This window comes from Montipora capricornis, unplaced genomic scaffold (assembly GCF_036669925.1).
Source record: "Montipora capricornis isolate CH-2021 unplaced genomic scaffold, ASM3666992v2 scaffold_63, whole genome shotgun sequence".
Lineage (NCBI taxonomy): Eukaryota > Metazoa > Cnidaria > Anthozoa > Scleractinia > Acroporidae > Montipora > Montipora capricornis.
Window position 1 is genome coordinate 21,037 of NW_027180257.1, and position 25,885 is coordinate 46,921.

Below are 25,885 nucleotides of genomic sequence, written 5' to 3' on the forward strand. Positions count from 1 at the left end.
TAGCCGGGTTACATAAGTGCCCTACTTTTCAGATTTTAGATGGTAAGAAAACTATTGATACTTGAAGTTATTTGGAAGACTGTTTCTTTTTAAGTATTAGCTGTAAAAGAAGCTTTTATTCCACAGCACTTCTATTAGTCAGTGTCTTTTCATAGGGCAAGAACAGTAATGACTATTTTCGTCAAGGATTAGGGCACTTTTGTAACGGTCAAGCGGGCCATATCAGAAGTGCTGATAACTTTCCAAGCAAAGCAACGCCTTATCTTATATAATGTTGAGGACCGTTAACATCGACTTCAACAGGCCAACATCATTCTCAAACAGACAAAAAAAGTTAAAGCACAGAGTATAATAAAGAAGTTGTCGTTGAGATGTGTTCATCCTTTATTTCCTATTTTCGTCATCGGATTCCTTTTACTTTACACACAACCCTTCGTAAAACATCCGAGGGAAAAAATATGCCTTGAACATCTTTGTAATTTACACCTGTGGCGCCTCTGGGTTAGGGGACCTCCATGTAGTAAACGGAGAGGAGACTGGAAACAAGTGGTCGATCGCAAGATGGCGGAGGCGAAGAAGAAGGTATGTGTCAAAATTCATGGTTTTTTCTTGCATATCAGACAGGCCATCCGTCAGTTATTTGTAGGTAATAGCTGGTATAAACACTATGAGAATTCTCCTGTTTATATATTTTTCTGATCGTTCGTTTCTGTCTTCGGCAAAAGGACTGTGATGATAGTGGTTTTTGGTCCGGACGGATTTTGAACCGATTTATGACTCTGATGTGCGATTCAGGAATTTATGCGAAAAGTAAAGTTAAAACATTTTGAACATTATGACAATAAAATCATTTATCTGTTTGACAACCCACGTAATACAAGATCTGATTAACAAAGAGAACAGCGATGAAGAAGAAGTAGTGAGAACACTCGCCTCCCACCAATGTGGTCCGGGTTCGATTCCCAGACTCGGCGTCACATGTGGGTTGAGTTTGTTGGTTCTCTACCCTGCTCCAAGAAGTTTTTCTCCAGGTACTGCGGTTTCAGTCCCCTCTCCTCAAAAACCAATTGTGTTGATTTGATTTCTGTACAGCAGTTCCCCCAATTAGTGCCCCAGTGCTAAATACACTATTACCATTTTTATTTAATTGATGTTTTAAACCTCAGTCTAAGTTAGAATTTGTTTAAATAACTGGCTTTAAATTAATATTAGTCTTTTTGTGTCATGTTCATGACATGATGATGCTGATCATACGTTATTCATTCACTACCAAGCTTAAAATTTTTATATTTACTTTATAAACAGTAAATGGCTTAGGATTTATCATCCTTAGATTCACCCACTATTATCTTATACAGGTTCCTATTATGGGCAAAGTTATTGAGGCCAAATCAGATTTGGCAAAGGCGATTATGGGAGGAAACAAAAAGCTTATTAAAAAGGTTAGTGAATCATTTTTATCATAAAAATTATGTGGCATAAAGTAGAGTTAACTCTGGGACAGCTTCTGAGGGGCTTTATGAAAATGATGACCATCTCTTAGCTTCCCTAGTTTTAACTAGTTTGAATTACTTTCAAAAAAGATTACCTTCAAATTTGTAATGATGTGGCAGGTCAGCTTAATTCCCCTTTTTAGATTGTTTTATCAGAAATCAAGTTCTGTTTTCTATTATTCAAAGTGTCAATATAAATAAACTTTTAAGTGTACCAACATATATGTAACATTACTGTTCACAATGGACTAAGGGCTCATTAATTTTATGAAACTTTTACAAGTGTAAATAATTTTGCAAGGGTAGCTACAGTTTTAGGGTCTAAACACAATACTGCAACAAGTTGCAAAAATAGTGGACACACTATTTTTGATCTTCTTTTGGTGTTATTCATTTACCTAATATCTCACACACTGCAGCCCCTTCCCCCTTATCAATGTTGCTAGCAAAATTATACCAAAAAAATGCTGAAATCTTCAACAGTCAACCCGTCATTCCACAGTAATTTGGACGAGATATAAATTTGCTTAAATTGCTCAATTTTCTGATAAATGGGTAACATGTTAAATAAGGCTTTTGAAAACAACTAGAATTGTTTGATATGAATTGTTGTTTATGCATAAATTATCATAAATTATGTAAAATAATGATAACAGCTGTTGCGAGGGGAAAGTTTTATGTTGGTAGAATATAAAAAAGAAAACAGCAATTTTAGTTAACTGGTTTGGGACACATACTACTCCAGACTAAGTAACTTAGACACTGGCCAAACTCTACATTTCTATCAGTATGGCCCCTGCAGACAGCCTTCTGGATGCTCTTTTCCCTTCCGCAACGTTTTGAAGCCTAAAAGTTTTGTTGGTGCGTTTGTAAATGACAAAGTCAACTTTCATGTTTTCAAATCTTCTAATTTTAGGTGAAGGGTTAGTTGTATTATGTTTGAAAAGATAATTTATTTTAAACAATAGCCAAGAGAGATTCATTAAATTTTGTTGTGGAGGGGAATTCTGTGGAGGTAAATTCTCTTTTGATAATGATTTCACTGAAAATTATGATGTTTACATTAACAAGATATATCATTTTTCTATCATAAGTTCAGCACCCAGGTTGTGTTTCAGCAATCCATAAGGTAAATCGTGTTTAAATTAAAATGGCAGTCAGTACAACAAAACTGGTGAAAATACCTGTAGCTATAATGCATGTAATTATATTTCTTTCGTCATGCTAATGCCAAGATGCAAAATTGGACACGTTCATTTGATAGGCAACAGTCCATTTAAAATTATGGAGCATGAGCAAGTTAAAAAAGTGTTCCGTTATATCCAGAGGCACTGATTTTCTTTTGAAGGGTTGTTTTCTGTTAATGTTGAAAATACTCAAGGAACAGTGGTCATTATTGAACTTATGAACTCTCAGTCAGGTTTTTCTGATCACTTATTATCTTAAGGTGTTTTTGTGCCAATTAATCTTAACAAGGTTACATGTATGCATTACTAATGCATGATTTTGAATTTTTATCACAGTACTGTTTCTGACACAGTGCAAATATTGTGCAAAATGTTGAAAAACTTCAGTTATTTGAAAGCAAATGTGAAACTGTTGTATAAACATTAAAGTGTGGATGTTATCACTCGCTTTAAACTTCTTGCTTATGATCTTCTGAAAAATTTTCCCTTCTCCAACTTCCCCTCTGCAACAGTAGATGTTGTTTTCAAATCCTACCTCATTGAGAAAACCGTAACTATTTAAGTTTCCTCTTGTGATCTTTTCAATTAATCTAAATTGAGAAAAAGCATCAGCCTACTAGACTCTAGGTAATATTTCAGAATTCAGAGAATCTGCTAATAAAACTAAAAACAAACAAAACACCAAGTTTTCTGTTCCCCTCTGCAACGGCCATATTTTTAAGCTCTATGATCTAACAAATGCATTTTGGAGAAAAGCAGGACAGCCACAAGTAAAGCTTTGTAGATGATCTTAAGCCTCAATAGGTTATGAGAAGTAAAGGACAAATTCTTATTAAACTATAACAAGATCTGTGCCTCTAAATTTCCCCTCCACAACAGTCGGAATACTGTGGAATGACCCCAACATTGAAAGGGGGAGAGGGAGGGGGGAAGATGAAAAGGTTGTAATTCTAGATCCGGCAGGTATGAAAAGCTAGAAAACGTGTTTTTTTATTTTTATTTTTTTATAATAGTGTCTCACCAATTTTGCAACCTGTTGTGGCATGTATAAAGTACACTTGTAGGAGTTTCATTAGTCTTCAGACTGTGTAAAGTAGAACGTGGTCTGTGAAATCAGCATACATGTTGATAGAGATACTCCACGGCATCACAAAGATATGAATTTTGTTTATGTATTGACGCGAGTGTTTATTGGCAACAGTGCCTACCGGTAATGGCCCACTGCCTCTTAATGGATGTGATGCTCCATGCATTGAAACGTGAACACCGTTCACCACAGCTAAAATAATACCCTGATTAGGATAATCCACCTCCTGGCTTTGAAAAATAACTCCCGTTTGGGAGTTACCCAGTATGGTGTAAAATGTATGAATGGATAAGTCATTAGTGGTAATTTCTAGTCCTAGCATACACACTGTAGCTTTAATTGTACTTGTATCTTTAACACATACTCATTGTCTTGTGTACTGCAGCACATGCAACGCCTCGAAAACCTCAGAAATGAGTGGGTCACTTATCCGAAAGAACCAGGTCATGGTTACAGTGGAGGTTTAAGTGACGAAGATATGTACTCTCCATCTGAATGTTCGAAAGCCTCAGAGGAGTATTCTTCTAGTGATGGATGGGACAGCAACGATGAGGACCATGTAGTCGAAGAAAGCGTTAAAAAGACGACAAAAAGAGTTGCACGCAGATGCCCGTTAGAAGGCTGCAAGTCGAGTGTCATCCACCTTCCCCGGCATTTAAGGGAAGGTCCATAAATGGACAAAAGAAAGGGCAAATAAGGCGACTTCCAGTTTTGTAATAAGGAAAAGTTTCCCCTCAAAGCCTTTACTGCCACAGAAAAAACTCTGCAGGAGAAGAAGAAGAAGAAGAAAAGGAAGGATTATCACTGCCACAGGGCCTGTCCTATCGCGGGATGTCATGCGGTTGTCAAGCGCCTCCCTAACCACATTCAGCAAGTTCACAAGGACATTAAAAGAGGATCTCCTGTTTATAAACAGATTTTAAGGGATGCGCGTGCCCTCAAAACATGGCAACCATTGGATGCAGTACCATCAAACCCTGTAGTAGAGCATGGACAATCGTCGAACAACACAGGAGATTGTGAAATGGGAGAATTGGATGAACAGTTATGTGAAGAAAATGAAATGGAACTCGTAGAAGAGACAGATAATGTTGAGGAAGAAGAAAATGTGATGGATGAAGAAGAAACGTTCAGGGATTTTTGCCAGTGGCTACAAACAGCAGATGGTGGAAGGAGGGATGAAAAAATGGCAAAACAGCATTGCTCTCAAGTTCGTAAGATGCTTGTCACAATTGACTCCGAGAGAAAGTTGTCCTCTCTCTTTAATAAGAATTTGATTCGGGACAAATTTCTTAAAGATTATGCAGAGAAAATGTACAAGCCAGATACAGTGAGAGCTCACTTGCTTAGGAAGTCTTAGGAACTTTTGCTCCTTTGTTAGAACAGAGGAGCCATCAAGCGTAACAGTTAATGCAGACACGATCCAAAAAATTGAAGAAAAAGCACGTCTATGGTCATCCTCCTACAAGAAGGATAGTAACCGCAGACATTTAGAAAAACAAAATGAAGATCTTGAAAAGTTAGTTACGCCAGAAATGGTGTCAAAGTTTGAACGTAGTGAATCTGCAAGAACCGCGATTTCCTATATTGGCCAACTGAGTGGAGCGCATGCGCTTGAAAGTAAATCAGTCTATGTACACTCTGATAAGAGATTTCATTCTGACGGAAATGACGATTGCAAATGCTCATAGGTCTGGAGTGTTAGCTAATATGACCATTGAGGAGTTCAAGAAAGTCAAAAAGACCAATCAAGGAAGCATGTTAATAAGTGTGAAGAACCACAAAACTGCTGACGTACATGGACCCGCCCGTGTTGTGTTGACTCCAACTTTATTCTCTTACCTGGACGTCTATGTCAATGAAGTGCGAAGCTGTGTGGCGATTTCAAGCAGTGAGAAGGACAGCAACTCACCATCCTTTGTGTTCTTGTCGTGGAACGGACAGAAGTTACAATCAGGACAAATTTCAACAGCTATTGATTCTGCATGGCAGAAGGCGGAGATGGAAGGACATGTTTGCTCCACAATATTTCGCAAATCAACCGTGACAAAGGTGCATGAAGATCACAAAGACCTGAAAGGTGATCTCGCTGATCTGATGGGTCACAAACCATCCACAGCAGAAAGGTTTTATCGCCTGCGTGAAAAAGAAGAGGCATGTGTTGAGGCTGCCAATAACCTTTCCTCTATCATGAGAAAACCACAGAAGAAACCTGTGTCACATAACACAACTGCAACAGCCACCAAGAGCTTGTCCCAAGAATGTTTGACGAAGGAGCGTTTGACATGGAAGGAAGAGGATGTGAATGCTATCAAAGAGCTGTTTTCAGAGGAAATCAAAGAAAAGTCAGTCACTATGGAAGTCGTGAGGGGAAAAATACAAGGCCATGCTGCTCTAGAGCAACTGGATGCTAAGAGAGTGTGCGATCGAATTAGAAGTGAATGGCGCAACAGTACATGTAATCCCGAGATTGCAGATTGTATGCCTGAAACTGAGCCTCCTGAACAGGTAGAAACTCTTTCTGCTAAAATGTCACGCTTTTTTAAAGCTTCTGACGCGAAAGAATCCTGCAATTCATCAGATGTTGTTGGACCATCAAATTCAAGTTACCTTAGCAAGAATATTTTCAGTGATAACGAAAGGAAGGTTCTTCTACGAATGTGTGGTACTATGGTTAGGGGAGGTGTTGTTTCAAAGCCTGCCATTAAGGAACGTCTTGAAAAAGAAGAAGAGGGAAAGGAGCTTCTCAACAAATTTTCCATAAATCAACTTGTGAACCGTCTGAAATATGAAAGGAGATTAATTAAAAATAACTCTTGCAGGTAAAGCAATTGAATTAGGATGTCCCAAGTTTAATTTCTCAGGCGCCTTTCAGTATTAATGCACAAATTAATTATCTTGTACAATTTGAAAATCAACTCTCTGAAATGACGTATTTATTTTTTTTGCTGCACTCAATTATCCCTAGTGCTTTAACTTTAAACAGAAAAGAAGGGGAGGAAAATTGATACTGCACGATGCTTGATTCCAATCTAAAAACACAACACTTTCCATGAGTTTCAGAGTTTGCATTCTACTGAAAGGCATTGAAAATAGAAGCATAATCACTGTCATTTTGTTGATCTTGGAGAGTAAGAGTAAAAGCGTATAAGGTGGGCTGAACTCTAAAAACCAGACAAGAGTCAAATCTTGCAGTCCGAACAGGTCATTTTCACATGAAACAAGATTTTCGAGCGTTTTCGCTAAGTCTTTTTTATTGCCATTAATAATAATTAGGAATAGACTCGGGCCGTGGGTGAATGGTTCTGATCAACAGTGGAATATAGTCTTCAGAACAGAAAAGTTCCACTGGCCAGTATAGCTCTCTAGAAGTTTAGAGTCGTGTCGTCAGTCGCGAAATTGATGTGCGGGAGGAAAAGAGCTTCAGTTTCAGTTTCAGTGTAATTACTTGGAAAATGCTATGTTGCAAGAAAATTAATCGCTACTATAGCCTCGACCGAAACTAGGTGCCTAAAGGCATTGAAAGATGCGGTGCTTGCTACAAAGGCAGGCAGGTATAGTTCTTGGGAAAAAAAGGGAATTTATAAGTGTCTGTGCGGGGAGCAAGAATGTTAAGCTTTTTAGCATGATTACGGCTGGTTACAGTTTTACAATAGCTTAAGTGGTCGTTGAAGTTAATAGGAATTAGGTTATTAACTATTTTGAACATCATACATAGGCGGTCGCGCTTTCTGACGCTGGATAGTTCAGACCAGCCAAGTTCCTTAATTAGGGCAGTAACACTGACATGACGCAAATAGTTCTTGAATACAAAGCGAGCAGCACGTCTCTGAACCATTTCAAGCTGATTGATGTTTGCTTGGGTGTACGGGTCCCACACACTGGAAGCATATGATAACGTAGGTCGAACTAGTGAAAGATAAGCGCGGGTTTTGACTTCTTTTGAGCAGCTGTACAAGTTACGTCTGATAAGGTTAAGAGTGCGCGTTGCCTTCTTTGTAATGAGTGATGGGAGAGGAAGAATCTCGAACAATTGGCATGTACAAAATAAATGGGATTGTAAAAGTGCTTCAGAAAAAAACAAAGCGGAGCACATCAATACAAAGACTAAACTTCTGTTCTTAAGGTAGTTGTTAACATTGGCGCTTTTAATTATTGAAATTTTCGCTTTTCGTTTTCTTGTTAAGGTTAAGTAGATGAGAAATCAGCGAAGGCTGGAAATGTCTCAAAACCTTTCAAATACCACGAGATATCTTAAAGAAATCGGCTTTTTGAGAGGTGGTTACTTTTGACATTTCGTTTTTCTTATTTTGCAAAGGTTATGTAGTTAAGAAATCAGTAATTGAATTGTTGCAAAGACTTTGAAGCGATGGCGTTTTCATGAAATTATGAAAGATTTAGCCTTTCGTCTTTTTGTAAAGGTTAAGGGGTCTAGAAAGACCTAAGGAATTAACGCTAAGCTTTTCGTCTTAAAGTGCTACTATGACCAAAAATCCATTGTACTGTTTCTTTGTATTTTAAAACTGCGATAAGTGAACACCAAGTGACCGAAGTTTTAAGCCTTTATTTCTTTTGACTGAAATTTTCCTAAGTAATGGTCCGCCATTACTAACTTTAAAATCTTGAGAGAGCTGGATCAAGGATAAGATGACGTCAAAGACTCACTAGTTTAAAAATGCATTTCGTGTGCACGCGCCTAAATTAATACATGATGCACTACAGGAGTTTCGAACTTTAAGACTTTAAAATAATAAGCTGCGTTTACATGCTGCAATTTTAAGCTAGAGAGTATTTGACGCCATCTTATCCGCGATCCAACCCTCTGAGGTATAAATCGGTCATTCTTGAACGTGAATAATGTCGGACTGTGAAATCCTAAACTTGCCCTCAAAGAAAACAGCCTTTGCATAAAATTCGAAGCTCAAGATTTTGCCAGTCACGTCTCAAGCAAACACGCTTTCAAAATCTGAAAGAAAAAGGAAAGTGAATTTTTTGATCATAGGAGCACTTTAAAGGCATCCTTTTGGGTGGTTAAAGATTACTGTTAGTATGGGTGCTCTTTATTAGTGGAAATTTTGCTTTCCGCTTCTTGTAAAGGTTAAAAAAACCTACAATAGGTTCAAGTAGCATGAGATTCTTAAAGAATGATTTTTCGGTGTTAGGATTGGCAGTTTAAATTATTGGATGAGCTATTATTGCATGCTTTCATGTTTACATTATCACACTTAATACTTAAGCTGTAACAATGCGGTATTTTCAATTCAGGATGGGTTCCACAATTAAATTTAAAATAAATGGCCTCTAATAACACCCGGTTTTGGAAATTACAATACATAAACACTCAATTATTGTTTGTTTTTGTTTTATTTGTTTTATTGATTGCCTGTCAGGGGTTGCTGTGTGCACACACTCTGAATTCCTAAGTCAAACGCCCTATTTTGATTTTCATCAAGTACCGTACGACAACTTCTTTGAAAAAGTTGAAATTAACAATGCGAACGATACGCGTAAGTTCATTGATGGAACTTTAATTGTCTTGGTGATGGATGGAACATTAACTTAAAAACCTGACTTGATCGCTCAGTCCCTTGTCAAGGCTAGAAAGCAATACTTTGGCAACATGAACAAAATTAAGGGAGGGTTGATCTTCAACAATAAATTACTCCTCCCCATGCCCTAAATCTTTATTTGCCAACGTCTGTCAGAGGCCTGTAAAGCAACCAAGAAATTTAATTATGTCTTACTTTAAGGCACATCACTAGAATGTTCTTGTTTTTGTACCTCATTCGGCTTTTTAAAGAAGGTGTAAAGCATGGGAAAAGATAGTGGCTTAGTGGCATTTTGACGTTACCAAAGTGCCCGATCCCACGTTACTAAAGTGCCCTAAAGTTACCAAAGTGCCCGACCCTACGTTACTAAAGTGCCCTAAAGTTACCAAAGTGCCCGACTCCACGTTACGAAAGTGCCCCAACGTTACAAAAGTGCCCCATTTCACGTTACCAAAGTGCCCTTCAATCTCTCTCTCTCTCTCTCTCTCTCTCTCTCCCTCTCTCTCTCTGTCTCTCTCTCTCTCTATCTCTCTATCTCTCCCCACACTCCTCTCTCTCAAGGAGGCATCGTAAGCTCTTTTAGGTCGTTAACAACAGGCGTTAAGCTATGGACAACATGCGTCAGCTGATTAGTCTTGATTAATCTTCGGTCCCATTGTCAAGTCCTCATTGACAACTGTTGTTGTTGCTCCTCTTTGCGGACCCTTTGGCACTCTTACAACTTAGGCTTCCCTCGCAAACCAGTTAAAGGGGAGCAGGGCTGACGTAGTGTTGAGAGCATAAGAGAATGTAATAACTTACCAATCTTCAAAAGACTTTTAAAGGAATTTCTCTCTAGTTTTTAATTAGCATTATAATATATTTTAGAATTTTAGATCCTTAATTTTAATTTTTTAATGTATTGATTGTAATTAGTTTTTAAAACCCATTTTAATGGAAAACTAATAAAATCTCTCTCTCTCTCTCTCTCTCACTCGCCTACCACCAAGGTGGCCCGGGTTTGATTCACAGACTCACTGCATAGAAATTTGTTTGAATCACTTAATAAGTCGCTCATAGATGTTTAAGTTAAATCATAACAGCAACTGATAACTCTTTCGGGGACAGCTATTCTTAGAGTTATTTTCATAGAGTTATGTCGTAGAGTTAGAGTTAAGTTTCCAAAATCCTGAATTCACGATTTTGGACTGCCAAAATCCCGAATTCAAGATTTTGGACTGCCAAAATCCCGAATTCAAGATTTTTGACTGACAAAAATCCTGAATTCAAGACTTTGGACTGACAAAGTCCTGAATTCAAGATTTTGGACTGACAAAATCCCGAATTCAAGATTTTGGACTGACAAAATCCCGAATTCAAGATTTTGGACTGACAAAATCCCGAATTCAAGATTTTGGACTGCCAAAATCCCGAATTCAAGATTTTGGACTGCCAAAATCCCGAATTCAAGATTTTGGACTGCCAAAATCCCGAATTCAAGATTTTGGACTGACAAAATCCTGAATTCAAGATTTTGGACTGCCAAAATCCCGAATTCAAGATTTTGGACTGCCAAAATCCCGAATTCAAGATTTTGGACTGCCAAAATCCTGAATTCAAGATTTTGCATTGACAAAAAAAATCCCGAATTCAAGATTTTGGACTCTCAAAATCTTGAATTCAGGATTTTGGCAGTCGTTAACTCTAACTCTAAGTCATAACTCTATTGATACTTAACCTCAACTCTTTCAACTTTTCAATGAATTTGTATTTGGACTTTGGCCTTTAACTGAATGTCATTCCACTACATTTTTTTTTCTTATTTGGGACAACCTAACATCTTATTTGACCTTGCGTGGCGTCCCTATTTTTGAGATAAAGAAGCAAATTTACATAATAATAACAATAATAACCAAGTTGATCGCTACTGACACAAACAGTCGTCACTTTTCAAGTAATGGAAATGGCAAGACATCGAAGGAATTCTTAATTAGCCAATAATAGTTCCAATAATAGTTTTATTTATGTCCATATTTCTCCCCGGTCTTGACAAATAATGAAAGTTGTGCACTTTCGGAGTGATCTCACTAGTTTGCTGAGACATCGAAATCCGGAAAAAAGGCAACTACAAAAATGTTGACGTTATTTGGCCCCCCGCGTGGCTATTCATTATGTCATCAACGAAATCTATAAAAACCGCAGTGAATTGAATCCATGTTCAGGGATTGTGATGTTTCACCTTAAAAATTGACAGGAAATTGCGCGGGAAATTACGCGATTTTTCTTTTGATCTTATTTTACCTAGTCACATGTAATTATATCTAATTTTATACGGTGTATTGAGCGCCTTATAAGTCCATCTTTATTTTAATGAGAAATTAAATTATTAAAATGCAGTTGCTCAAGTAGTAAGTATTAGATCAGAAAATGTGGAAGGTGTTTTCTCAGACTCTCTGGCATTTCATTTAAAAATAGACAATTTTACATTCTCGTTTCCATTGTGCTCTCTCTTCCTCGCTCGAGAAAGTTCCCTGGTTACGTCTCTTTGTACAAAAAAATGAAATCCGCACTCAGTAGATGAGTTGAAGGAAGACAAAAATTATCATGCCCCTCCCTTCAATTATCTTTCTGGAATCTGCAAAAATCTAGCAGACACCTGACGAGCCACAACCAACCAAGGAGACTAATGTTGCGCATGCGCGTCATCACCCCGAAATTCCCTTGAAATTCAGTCAAATTCATTCGAAACGCGGGAACATGAGAAATGGCTGATGTAGTGCTGGCATCGTTAATATTCATCGGCTGTTTCCAAAAGGAGGGCACATAGTGAATGCAAAGATGATGAGTCATTTGAAAGACTTTATGACGGATACTGGTTCAATACAACGGGAAATACGGCGAAGGATCACAAATGAAGCGAAGATGGCGAGTCAAAAGTGTGGCGATGAACTGCAGAACTTGCAAGGAGCAGAGGATAGTTTTGCCTTCCTGGCGTTGTTTTTCCTTATTTAAGAGACTTCAACTCAGAATGGAGTGCTGTTTAATAATAAAGTAAGTCGGATTTAAATTGAAATGCGAGTTTACATCCAATATGGATAAACTGGCGTTTGAAAGCGAGGAAAACGATAAATCAGCTTACAAGATGGAGTCGAAAAATGGGAGCCCACTGGTGAAGAACATCTCAATTCGCTATAAAGCTTCCCAACCTTGAAATTTTGAACCACATGGTCGATGTAGAGTCGGTAATTGTTCTGGAGAAGAAATAGTGCTATTTTGAATCATGAAGCGAACATTAACCGAGTAAGCCAAGACGCAAGGGTTTACTTTACGAGTGCTCCAGGTTATTTAAATTTCCTTGGCAAAAAACATTTTGATTCCTTTTTTCGAGACTTTTGTCATAGTCCGTGATACGGGATTTCGCGCTTGCTGGAGTAAGCCCAACAACCAAAGAAAAGATTTGTGTAAAGAAATTGTCATTTAAATTGGAAGGTTCAACACAGCAGGTTTCATGTGATATGGTGTTGTCTACAAAATGGCTCCAAATCTTATTCTGATATCATCTCATTCTGCCCTATTGTGTCTTTGACTTGGCAAACTTTCACGTCTGAAAATTTAACCACTGAAGAAGCATGAAATTTGAAGCTTTTTTTTCAATTTGTATTTTGTCGTATTGCCCTAAGCTGTGAAAGTTTCAAATTGATGAAATGACGCGCACAAGTAATTCTAACTAGGAGAACGAAGCTCAAGTCGGCAGCTCATGCGTTCTCGTGGCCAAATCTTAGAAAATAACTCGTGATACGGGAATCGCCTTTAACAGCCGACACACAAATATCAGAAGAATAATTTGAGTTAAAGAGCTTAAATTTAAAAGTGGCAAGGCGCGCGCAAGTGACCAGCAAAGTGATAATATTGTCCTATTGAAATCTGCCACTTCGAGCCAGTTGTTTGATCGGACATCGCCTTAATGCTACCCAGCGATATCTTGCCTAGTGAGTTTTGAAGCTTTGCTAAATTTAAAAAAATCCCAGTCATTGTGGATACATCGTAAACGAATTTTGCAGGGAAAAAAATGGAGATTGACACTGGTTCATAATTAAATTATCTATTTCTTGGCACAAAATTTGCTCATCTGAGGTGAAGGACTATTTACATTTGTATAAAACTGCTTACAGCAGGAATATTAAAACCCGAAAATATTACAGAGAACATAACATGCACTATGCCACCAATAGAAATAAATGGCATATAGTCAACTGTACTAAGACCCTGTTTCCTATTTTAAATAAATTATTAATTTATTTTCGGTATTAAAGCTTTCAAATTTCCCCCCCCCCCCACCCCCGGAAAAAACAATCCCCTACACAATTACTTCAGACTGTTTTCAAGTTATTAACTAACTCTGAAAAAAAGAGCTATAACAATTACCATTATTCACTTCACCTCTTTCCATTTACAAAATTTATAAGGGTTGCACCTAAATAATTTATATACTGTTATTATTACAACATTAAAGGAAGTGTATTCAAATTTTGTCATCCTATTTTTCAAGAATTTTCAAGAAAGTTCAAATTGATTCTTGAAAGTCATTTTACCTAGCAAAAATTGTGTGATATGCTTAATTAAAATCATTTCAAAATGAACAGGGAAAACATTTGTGAATGTAATCCATAATGTGAATACATTCAAGTTAACAACTATCTCAGACAAAGAATATCAAGATTATATTCTTAAATTTAAATAGTACTCAATCTACAGAATAGGATATCCCATTCAGTCGCAGTATTTAAACTTATAAACAAGCAATACTGGAGTACATAACAGCAAGTAAGGAAATCAGTACTGAACAAAATAGTGTTCAAAAATTGCTTTTTCAAAATGGGATTTTAGATGTGCTGTTTCCATTTTGAAAAGGACGGTCATTCCAAAAGTATTTTCCAATAATGGATAGGCAGAATTTTCTTGTACATGTATTGGTTATAGCATGAACAAATAAATGCTGTAAAGATGTATCCTGAGTTGAATGATTATGTTGCTCCGAAACCAGTATAATGGAAAAAAATTACATGGTTTATCGCCACAAAGACAATTATGCATAAATAAAAGGTGTACATTTTAGCAATATCATGAAATTTCAATAGACCTAAGGCAACCTATTTCGTGGTTGGGGAACATCATTGATGATTCTAATAACTTTATTTTGCAATTTTTGTTTACTGACAATGCTTAACGGTCCTTAATGATGATGTTAATACATTTACTAACTTTGTTACAAATATAATGAATATGATCATGCCAGGAAAGATGATGGCCAATATAGATATCATACTCAAGTATCTAAAGCTTGAAACTTGTTCAAGGCATTGACCAGCAAAAGTTAATGAAGGAAGTACATTGAAATTTACTTTCTGATGATGATTGAAGATAAGATATTTAGTTTTTGTTAAATTTAAAGTTAATAAATCTCGGTAGTTCAGAGCCAGTGTGAGTTAGAGGTTCATCTATATATAGGGAAGATATCTGTTGACAAGCATTGCTGTGCCAACCACAGGAACAAAAGACACTTTGTTTCAAAGGCCAGTGAGCCTGTGGTTGGCAAATTAATAACAATAGGTAAACAATATCCTTCCTACAGTGTTTTGGCATGCTGCGTTGCAGAGGTTTCCCCTCCACATAATGTGTATTTTAAACAAATTGCTATTTACAGGGTGTCAATTGGGTAAAATGGTCAGAAAATGAGAAAATCGGGTTTTTTATTACTTAAAAGTAGGAACAACATTGCAGCATTTGCACTTGAATAGGAAAAGTAATGAAAATGCCTAATTGAAGTCATCACTGAGAAGTTCAAAACTATTGTTTTTAAATCAACATGAAGTACAAGCGTACTACATTTTTCTCCAGCCACGAGCACAAAAAATAGATAATTTTTCCTGAAAAACCAGCGAATTTAAAAGGCTCAGAAAAATAGGAAATAACAATAGCTTGCTCATTCATCAACTACCTACAGGTTACTACAGTACCCTTATTATCTACCCTCCGATTTCAATCCATGGTGACTTAGTAAATCCTTCGCACACCTTGCTAATTGTAATTAGTAGTTAAAATTTAGAAACTGGTAAAGAAGAAGACGTTAATGACGCTGGCATTTCTTATAAGGTATCTGTGGACAAGAAGGAAGGTAAAATACATTAATTTTTTAAAGGACATTTAATAGGCTGCGTTAGCTTATGGTGGCTTGAGATTATATACAAAACGAAAGGAATAGCGAATCTTACTTTAGCAGACTTGACAGCACGGCCTCGGCTGAACAACCATCTCAATCTATCTATGACAACAACATTCAGGAACATTTTAACTCGGAAATCTGCGCAAATCAATTGTGTATGAAGCCACGGACGAAAAAAGCGATCACGCGAAAGTGAAAGACTTAAAAGAAATCAGCTTCTACCACTGAAATACCACTATTCCGAAAGAAGAAAAGGTGTACATGTCGCTGCTGCTATAAAAATCCCTGGAGCAAGTAATCGAACAAGACATCTTTGGCCGCCATTTTGTTTGCTATTTCGCGCACGCGTGTCAAAAAGCCTGGGTACAAGCAAAACTATCGACCAATCAGACAAAAGTCTCTTTTGTTGCCGCAACCAAGATACTTTCGCAAGTGAGGAAGAGAGAGGACCCTGGAAACGAGTTTGACCATTTCACCGACCTGACCTTTGAATAAAAGCGAGGATGGAGTTGACCTTGTTTTGATGAAAATTACTATAAATTAGCATGAGGACAACATCATTAACATAAGAAAGGCAAGGAGGTTGTTGTCCCCAATTAGTGCGCTTGTGCTTAATCCATTGATAATTAAATAAAGTTATCATGATGATGATGATTACCTTATTATTATTATTATTATTATTATTATTATTATTATTATTATTATTATTATTAAGTGAAGCTATGATCCTCGCAGTTATAAAAGCAATTTTTGCTATTGCGTAAAGAAGCCTGAAAAATTCACGACTTCAACGGGGTTTGAACCCGTGACCTCGCGATTCCGGTGCGACGCTCTAACCAACTGAGCTATGAAGCCACTAACGTTGGGAGCTGGTCATTTGTGGTTTCTAATGGTCCCGTGAGGAATGAATCAATGATGAAATGGTACATGAAATGAATCATATATGAACTGCAGATATGAAATCAAGTGAAGCTATGATCCTCGCAGTTATGAAAGAAATTTTTGTAATTGCGTAAAGAAGCCTGAAAAATTCAGGACTTCAACGGGGTTTGAACCAGTGACCTCGCGATACAGTTGCGACGCCTGAAATTTTCCGGCTTCTTTACGCAGTTGCAAACATTGCTTCCATAACTGCGAGGATCATAGCTTCACTTGATTTCATATCCGCAGTTAAATATATGATCCATTTCATATATCATTTCATCTTTGATTCATTTCTCACGGGAACATTAGAACCCACAAATGACCAGCTCCCAGCATCAGTGGCTTTATAGCTCAGTTGGTTACAGCGTAGCACCGGTATCGCGAGGTCACGGGTTCAAGTCCCGTTGAAGTCCTGAATTTTTCAGGCTTCCATAAGCAGTTGCATAAATTTCGAGGATCATATAGCTTCACTTGATTTCATATCCGCAGTTCATTTATGATCCATTTCATACATTATTTTATTGTTGATTCATTCCTCACGGGAACATTAGAACCCACAAATGACCAGTGCCCAACGTCAGTGGCTTCATAGCTCAGTTGGTTAGAGGGTCGCACCAGTATCGCAAGGTCACGGGCTCAAACCCCGTTGAAGTCCTTAATTTTTCAGGCTTCTTTACGTAATTGCAAAAATTGCTCTCATAACTGCGAGGATCATAGCTTCACTTGATTTCATATCCGCAGTTCATATATGATCCATTTCATACATCATTCTATTATTATTATTATTATTATTATTATTATTATTATTATTATTGTTTCGTTCATTCACACGATATGTTGTTAACGTGGTTTGTAAAGTAGGCATCAAGCCCCGATCTATGGCTTAGGTGTCTAGTATTCTTCTCAAGATTCTTGCCGTTCTCAACAAGGAGGCTTTTTGTAGTAATAACGTGCAATCTAGTCCAATTTTCTTCAACGATGTTTTCAAATTTTTGCTGAACGTCCCTAGTGCACCAATGACAATTGGCACGACAATTACTTTTCGGCAGCTCCAGATTTTCCCAATCTCTCTTTTTAATTCTTGGTATTTTTCCACTTTCTCTTGTTCTTTTTCCAGCACTCTTGTATCAAAAGGGCACACGATATCTATCACATAACATGATCTTTCTATCTTATCAAGAACAACTACATCAGGTCTATTATGCTCAATTTGATGGTCTGTTTGAATTCGGAAATCCCATAACTCCTTTACTTGAACGTGTTCTATAACTCCTTCAGGATCATGATCATTCCACTTGTCTTTGCATGGGATGTTGAATTTGTGACAGAGTTTCCAATGGATAACTTGGCCCATTATTATTATTATTATTATTATTATTATTATTATTATTATTATTATTATATAATATTAATATTATTAATATTATTATTATTATCATTAATGATAATAATAATAATAATAATAATAATAATAATAATAATATTATTATTATTATATTCAAATATCGGAAATATTGAAGGAGGCACGTTTAATTATTTTACCTTCATCAGTGCACCTAGCACCAGCGGCAAATGTTCCGATCAACAACATTTTATCCGTTTAAGAGTGAGAAACTAACTGTGCAAGCGACAACTTTTTGAAATTTTGTGCATGCGTTTTTGAACTTGTCATTTGACAGCTGACAGTTTAGTTTTTTTAATCTGTCATTTCAATGGCTTTCTCGTGAAACCAGTATTGAATAATAACACATTTTCAGAAAACAAAGAGAAAATGTGTTGCTCTTTATGGATACTAAACAAGTTTAGTAAAAATATAAGGGCTAGATTATAATTGCAAAGCATTTTGGAATTACAAGGGCATTTTTCTCATTTTCTCAATTCTGTTTTCCTTCGTCCCACCCACCTCCCATTAAATGTCTCAACCCAAACAAAAAGAGATAAATGTACTTTTTCTATCGTTATCGATAAAACAAGTGTGCTTTGATATTTAAGTAAAACAGTGTGAGGACAGGCGATAATTTTCTTAGTCTTTAAACGATTTTTTAAAAGGTTTCTCTCCCCATCGCACCTGCTTCCTGACCATAGGAAAAAATAGATATATTTACCGGCCAAGGGCCAAGGTCGGTCCAGCTAAGAAAAAAAAGGTGCCCTGAGGGTCGCACTCAAGACCTCGGGCACAATTTTTTTTTCTAACATATATTTTTCTAAAGGGTATGAATTGGGTAGAACATTGAGTTAGCCGATTTGGTTTGTTGTTTAATTTCCCCCAAAACTAGGTTTAGAAATAGACACCTTTCTATCGTTGATGGGGAGTAGGCCAATTTGGATAAATCTTACTCTTGGGCGTTGGATTCTTGGTAAGACTGTAATCAGCGAGTACTCTGAATGAGCCTTTATAAAACCTAAATCTGAATGAATATCACTGTTCTCGTTTAATTCGAATTTTTGAAAATAATTTTAAAAGTAGATTTAAGATGAATTAGTTCTACGTTAAATTAGGTTTGAAGACGGTTTCTTTACTTTTATTTCTAGAGATCTCTCTGGCAATAAAATAACTCAACTCCCAGAAACGATGTTCCCAGGACTCGCAGGTCTAACATATTTGTAAGTTTATTGCTCCACATAAACTGTGACTAAATTATATAGCTATGCTCCTCGTCACTCCACAGGGTTTCTTCGAGTTACTTTATAAGTGACTCACATCTGTTTAAATGAAATCTCAACAGTAAATGCTACCTCTTTGAAGAATGAATTCGTAATTTGTAGGTTCGAGTAATGATTTTATATTTCCCAAACAGTACTTTTACGAATTTTAGACCCCTCAGATTATCGAGAATGTCAACTGGTTCCGAATACTACGTGAGAACTCTTCACACTTCGAGTTTTATTTTATTTTATTATTATTATTTTTTTTAATGAAACGTTCGGGGGGAATTTCTTAATCAATGCTGGAGAAAAACTTTATTTCTATAAACTGCATTTGGTTATGAAAAAACTTCATTTTTCTGTGAGAAAAGTTCACCATATTTGGAGTACTCTTGATTTCATATTATTATTATCATCATTATGTCATCATCATCATCATCATTATTATTATTGTTATTATCGTCATTATTATTTTTCCCTTTGTTGTCTTCTTCAACTAGCAAACTGTTCTGTATTTTCTTTTTGATTTGATATTCCACCTACTTTTACTTAGTTTTGCAGAAGGTTTCTTATACATTACGTTCCATGCTTTCATGTTATTGACCAACTAAAGCGTCAGGTCAAGATGGCTGGATATCCGCCAAGTTCTTTTTTGGGTGTCTATAGACAGAGATCGAGGCCAATATCCAGCCATCTTGACTTGACAAGCTTGTTCAGTAAAGGATTAAATGGGATAAAACACCAAGAAATGATCTTTGATCTTGTGGAACCAAGCGAGAAATCCCGAGCTGGCACGATAGCTCCATCTTGCCCGCCAATCACATCACAGGATTTGGTTCATCTTGCCTGCTCACGGAGCGAGTCATATAATAATCTTCATAACAATAAAATAACTCAACTCCCTGAAAAGATGTTCTCATGACTGACATGCCTTCACGATCTGTAAGTTTATTGATCCAAATAAACTGTCAAAAAGATACAAAGAGATGCACCTGGTCACTGTATAGAAATTTGTATGAGTCACTTAATAATTCGCTCATAGCTGTTTAAATTAAATCTCAACAGTAACTGATAACTCTTTCAACTCTTCATTGAATTTGTATTTGAACTTTGGCCTTTAACTAAATGTCATTCTACTACATTTTTTTATTCTTATTTTTTATTTTTTATTTTGGTACAACGTAACCTCTTATTTGACCTTGCGTGGCATCCCTATTTTTGTAATGAAGAATGACACTTAATTTTATTATAACAACAATAATAAACAAGTTGATCGCTACTGACACCATCAGTCGTCACTTTTCAAGTATTGACTATTTTCACCATCCCATAATGCAATACGTTTTGGGGGGTCTTTACATAAAAACAATACAAGTTAATTACTCTTGGGACTGTATCATGCTTCAGTGAACTGGATATCCATTGTTTTAATGCAAATAACCCCCCAAAATGAACTGTATTATGGGATTGTGGAAAAAAGCGAAACTATTGGAAATGGAAAGATATCGAAATTCGTGATTAGCTAGTACGTTCCAGTAATGGTTTTATTTATGTCGGTATTTCTCCCCGGTCTTGATAAATAATGAAAGCAATGCACTTTCCGAATGATCTCACTAGTTTGCTGAGACATCGAGATCCGGAAAAAAAGGACAACTAATCTATTTGGCCACTCGTGTTGCTATTCGTTATGTCATCAACGAAATCTTTAAAAACCGCAGTGAATTAAATGCATGTTCAGCAAAGGTGGGGCCAAAATAGTGCCTACTACCAGGGCTTCTGATGTTTCACGATAAAAATTGATAGCAGATCGCGCGGGAAATGACGTAATTTTTCTTTGATCCTTTTTTACCTAGTCACGTGTAATTATATCTAATTTTATACGGTGTATTGAGCGGCTAATAAGTCCATCTTAATTTTAATGCAAAATTAAATTATTAAAATGAAGTTGCTCAAGTAGTAAGTATTAGATCAGAAAATGTGGAGGGTGTTTTCTCAGACTCCAGGCATTTCATTTAAAAATAGACAATTTTACATCCTCGTTTCCATTGTGCTCTCTCTTCCTCGCTCGAGGAAGTTCCCTGGTTACGTGTCTTTGTATAAAATCAAATTCGCATTCCGTAGATGAGTTTAACGGAGACAAAATTATCATGCCCAACCTTTAATTATCTTTCTGGAATCTGCTAAAATCTAGCAGACACCTGACGACCCGCAACCAGGATACTTTCTCGAGTGACGAGGAGAGGACCCTGGAAACGAATTTGACCATTTTAAAGACCATTGTGCAAAGTTACCTGACCTTTAAATGACCTTGTTTTGACAAAAGCTACACTGATTTTCTTATGCAAATTAGTACAAATTAGCATGGGAACAACATCATTAACATAAGAAAAGGAAGGAAGTTGTTGTGCCCAATTAGAGCGCTTGTGCTTAACCCATTGAGAATTAAATGAAGTTGTTATTATTAATTAGCCGGTATGTTCGAGTAATGATTTCATGTAGGTCGGTATTTCTCCCCGGTAGATAAATAGTGAAAGCTGTACACTTTGCTAGTGATCTCACTAGTTTGCTAAAACGTCGAAATGCGGAAAAAACCAGACAATCAGCTATAAATATTTGGCCACTAATGTGGCTATTTATTATATCACCAACGAAATCTATAAAAGTAAAGCAAAGCAAAGTAAAGTAGGTGTTTATTACTATCACATTGCAGCCCATAGGCTGATTTACGCAACTGTTTACACACTCAAATTTATAAAATTTACAATAATAATCAAAGTATAATGTAGATGCTAACTATTCTAAAAGAGAAGTAGTAAACAATAATCATTATAATAAAACCTTAATTACATTTCTTGCAACTATGATATATAATTTAGAAAATAACCTACAATGATTGTTACAAGTTCCACCAATAAAAATTTACCTATAAAATTCGATTTTCTTGGCGGGCCATGGCAAGTATGAAACAGTTCTTTCATTCGGCTTATTGGTGCGGATATGAGGAATACTGTAACGACTATGCTTTCTTAAATTTTACCTTAAATTCTTATATAATGGAGAAAGTAAGCTGTCCATCCTATGATCTTTATCGGACTGCGATGCTATGGAAAAGCTTATCACATAACGAATCAAAATTATCCACCATTGGTGTTTCACCAAGAATCTCGCATGTGTTATTGAAGCTCTTGCCGGGAATAATGATTGAGATCTCCTTTTTCTCAATGCGAACGAGCTCGTTTATGAGATATTGCAGCATGGCGTTATAAAAATACCTGAACGGCATAATCAATTACGGACCTTACGCACGTATTTTAGAAAAGAATTAGATCTGTGCGTTTGAGCTGTACTAGGAAATATAATCGCTTACTACCTTCTGAACTACTTCTTCAATGTTCACATTCCAAGTTAGGTTGGCACTTATGGTAAGTCCCAATAACTTGGCGTTACTCACTACTTCTACTTCTTTTCTATCGATAACAACCGCATCCAGTTCAACTGGGTTCCGGGCAAACGAAATTCGGAGTTCCTTACATTTATCAGGGTTGAGTTGCACTCTGTTCACATGGGACCACTCAATAACCTGATTAACTATACTCTGTGCCTTACTGGTATTCCCTTTCGGAACGACTTCGGATACTGTTGTGTCATCAACAAATTTCCATAAATGTGGAATTTTTACATCTAAATCGTTTATTATCAATACAAAAAGCCATGGCCCAGTTTGGTACCCTGCGGTACCCCGGAGAGGATTGGGCCCCACTTGGAATAAGAACCTTTTTCTAGTTTGGTTCTTTGTAATGGATTAGACAGAAAATCAATGATCCAGTTAATTATACTACGTTGGTACGTAACTTGTTGACTAATATAGAATGATCCATTACATCGAACGCCTTCGGATAATCGAAAAGTAGAGTTGTTACAGTCGATCCGTTTCTGTCAGTCTCCAGGGACCATGTATGCAATATGTTTATCAAAGTCAGAGTACTTGACGATTTCGGGACTGCTCCATACTGGCTACTATCAATAACGTTTAATACAGCAGGCTTGAGAAAGTCGTCTACAACGAAGTCTTCTGCCACTTAAGAGATACAAGGCGTTTGAGAAATAGGTCTTAAATCTTTCTTCAGATCCAGAATTGGTTTCGTTTTCGGCACGGATGAGACATCGGCATTTTCCTAACAGATGGGAGGCGCTGTTGGCTATAGGAAGCATTTAGAATCGCCGTAATCGGAAAGGCCAGGATATCGCCGAACTCCTTGATTAGCCAGTTAGGGATCATGTCCGGTCCGGCAGCTTTAGTGTGGTTGACTTTTAGTAGCGTCCTTTAAACGGTTTCTTCAGAAAGACATAGGATCTCTGGAATATTCTCTATAGAGAGACTTTCAAGCAGAAGTGGCAACTTATATTCCACTAGCGGTTCGAGGAAGGCTCGATTGATGACGTTAGCCTGCTTCACTTGGGAAAGGTCTGAAAAGTGATCTGCATTAATTTGACTACACAAATCGCCATTCTTGGTCTCCAATTTGCTCCACTCAGACGCTGCATTTCGTCCCACCATCTTTTAGGATGTCCATCCTTTAGATGTTGTATGCTGGACTCATAATACCTCTCTCCACAAGTTTTCCTCTTGCAGTTTACTAAAATTTTGGAATGCTTGAACACAGTAGAATTCGTACCGTAGCTGGTGAAGGCATTTTTGAAATTTTTCCGGATCAAGTTCTTATGTCTCGGGGTCATCCATGGCGCGTCGGTTGAGAACACGCGCACTTTCTTTGCAGGCATTAAATATTAATTCTGTTGATACGACCCACGTAGCCTCCCAACTCCAAAGCGAAGCGAACAACAATGGGCAATCAATACTGTTTAGATATCTCTCCATCGCTACCTTACAACTTGGTTGTTGATGTTAACTTTCTGAGACGTCGGAGAAGCTACCACAAGAGAGACGAACAGGGAGCAGGGATGGCGCAGTGGTGAGAGCACTCGCCTCCCACCAATGTGGCGCGGGTTCGATTCCCAGACTCGGCGTCATATGTGGGTTGAGTTTGTTGGTTCTATTCTCTGCTCCGAGAGGTTTTTCTCCGGATACTCCGGTTTTCCCCTCTCCTCAAAAACCAACATTTGATTTGATATGTATTGATTTGATTTGATTTCATTTGTGCACGACCCCACAAGCTGTTCAGCTTTAAAACACTATCGTGTGAAAATAAAGGATTATTATTGACGAAACGGTGGGAAGGCCAGTGGTGAAGTGTGAAATTCATGCATGTTCGTTAGCACAAGGTCTAACGTAGCATCTTTGTGAGTAGGCACCTTAAGGCTGGTTTCCATCTGATCGCAGACGCTCGCGGATCGCAGATCGCAGATCGCAGACGATCGCAAAGAGAGCTGTTTCCATATAATCGCAAACGATCGCAGAGCCGGCTGCAGCCATACATTTCGGTCAGCAGAAATGTCAAATGTATACGCGCGTTGTGCTCGCGGCAAAATCTTTTTAGCAAACAACATAGCGGGCATCGAGGAGGAAATTTTGGTGCAAGCAAATTTACTTTTTCTTTTAGTCCTGAAGCGACGGCATTGTCAGCTTCAAAAGCGAAGGAAACAGCCGTTTTGAGTTTGAAAAATATTCATGAAGAGACAAAAGTTGGGGCTTTCCACACACTGCTGAGAGAACTTCGTGTTTCTGACAGAACAGTAACGAACATAAACGAACATTCAGGTTTTGTTGCTAAGAAGTTTTGAATCATTTGAGTCAGAATTAAAATTATTATGGGATACGTTTCGATATCATATGGAAACCAGCCTTTAACGATTTGTTTTACGTGAAAATGTGTCAACAATCTGTTAATTTCCAATCGGTTCACATCGCCAGATATTAAAAAACCACAGTTTGGATATTAAGACTCAACCAGGGCAAGCGATTTAAACAGATGATCGAGAATTGATATATCGTCTGCCTTTGGTGGATGCATGGATTAACCATATAGGGAGCAACCATGCAGGACAAGCCTCGAGGGGGACGGTTTGGACTTAAATAAAGCCATAAACTTTCATGATCATCGCAACAGGTCAATTCGCTCAGTTGTTGGTACTTGCACTTGCCCTCCTTGATGAAGGCGTAGACACCGCCGTGCGCATCTCGCTTTCGGTCTTCACGGACCAGACTAGAGAGTTAGAATTTGTTACAGAAGATAAATTCACTTACCACAGTTAATAGACCTTTTTCGCTTGTACATTTTGTTTACCCAATGCAAGTCATGTGATAATCAGGAGGTTTAAGCCTTTGTTTTGTTCATTATGAACAGAACAAAGGACCAAACCTCCTGAGTATTATCACATGATCTTTATTGGAAAAACAAAATGTACAAGCGAAAAGGGTCTATTAAAGCCATGTTCAGCAATTTTGGGGCCAGAAATAGTGCCTACACCAAGAGCTTCTGATGTTTCACGAGAAAAATTGCAGAAATCAAGCAGCATTGATAGCAATTTGCGCGGCAAATATTGCGATTTATCTTTAACTTTAACTTTAACTTTATTGAATTTGTTGCGCGTACAAAATAGCATCAGCAACTGGAGAAGAAAACAGGACGATGTCCCAATTGATATTGAACTTATTTTACCAGGTCACATAAGTCCATCTTAATTTTGATGCCAAATTAAATTAGGAAAATACAGTATGAAATCGGAAAATGCGGAGGGTGTTTTCTCAGACTCTCTGGCAATTAATATACAAATAGACCATTTTACATCCTTCTTGCCAGGGTCCTCTCTCTTCCTCGGTCCAGAAAGTTCCTTGG

General features: G+C 37.3%; 1 non-coding gene and 1 pseudogene across 1 annotated transcript; one reads left to right on the top strand and one right to left on the bottom strand.

Annotated features, from left to right (window-relative positions):
• The first annotated feature begins 561 nt into the window (after nucleotides 1-561).
• Nucleotides 562-6,589, top strand: LOC138036897 (uncharacterized; annotated as a pseudogene).
• Nucleotides 6,590-16,300: 9,711 nt separating this feature from the next.
• On the bottom strand, nucleotides 16,301-16,373 carry Trnas-gga (transfer RNA serine (anticodon GGA)). Its single transcript has one exon. It is a non-coding gene; the product is annotated as a tRNA-Ser (tRNA).
• Between the last annotated feature and the right edge of the window lie 9,512 nt (nucleotides 16,374-25,885).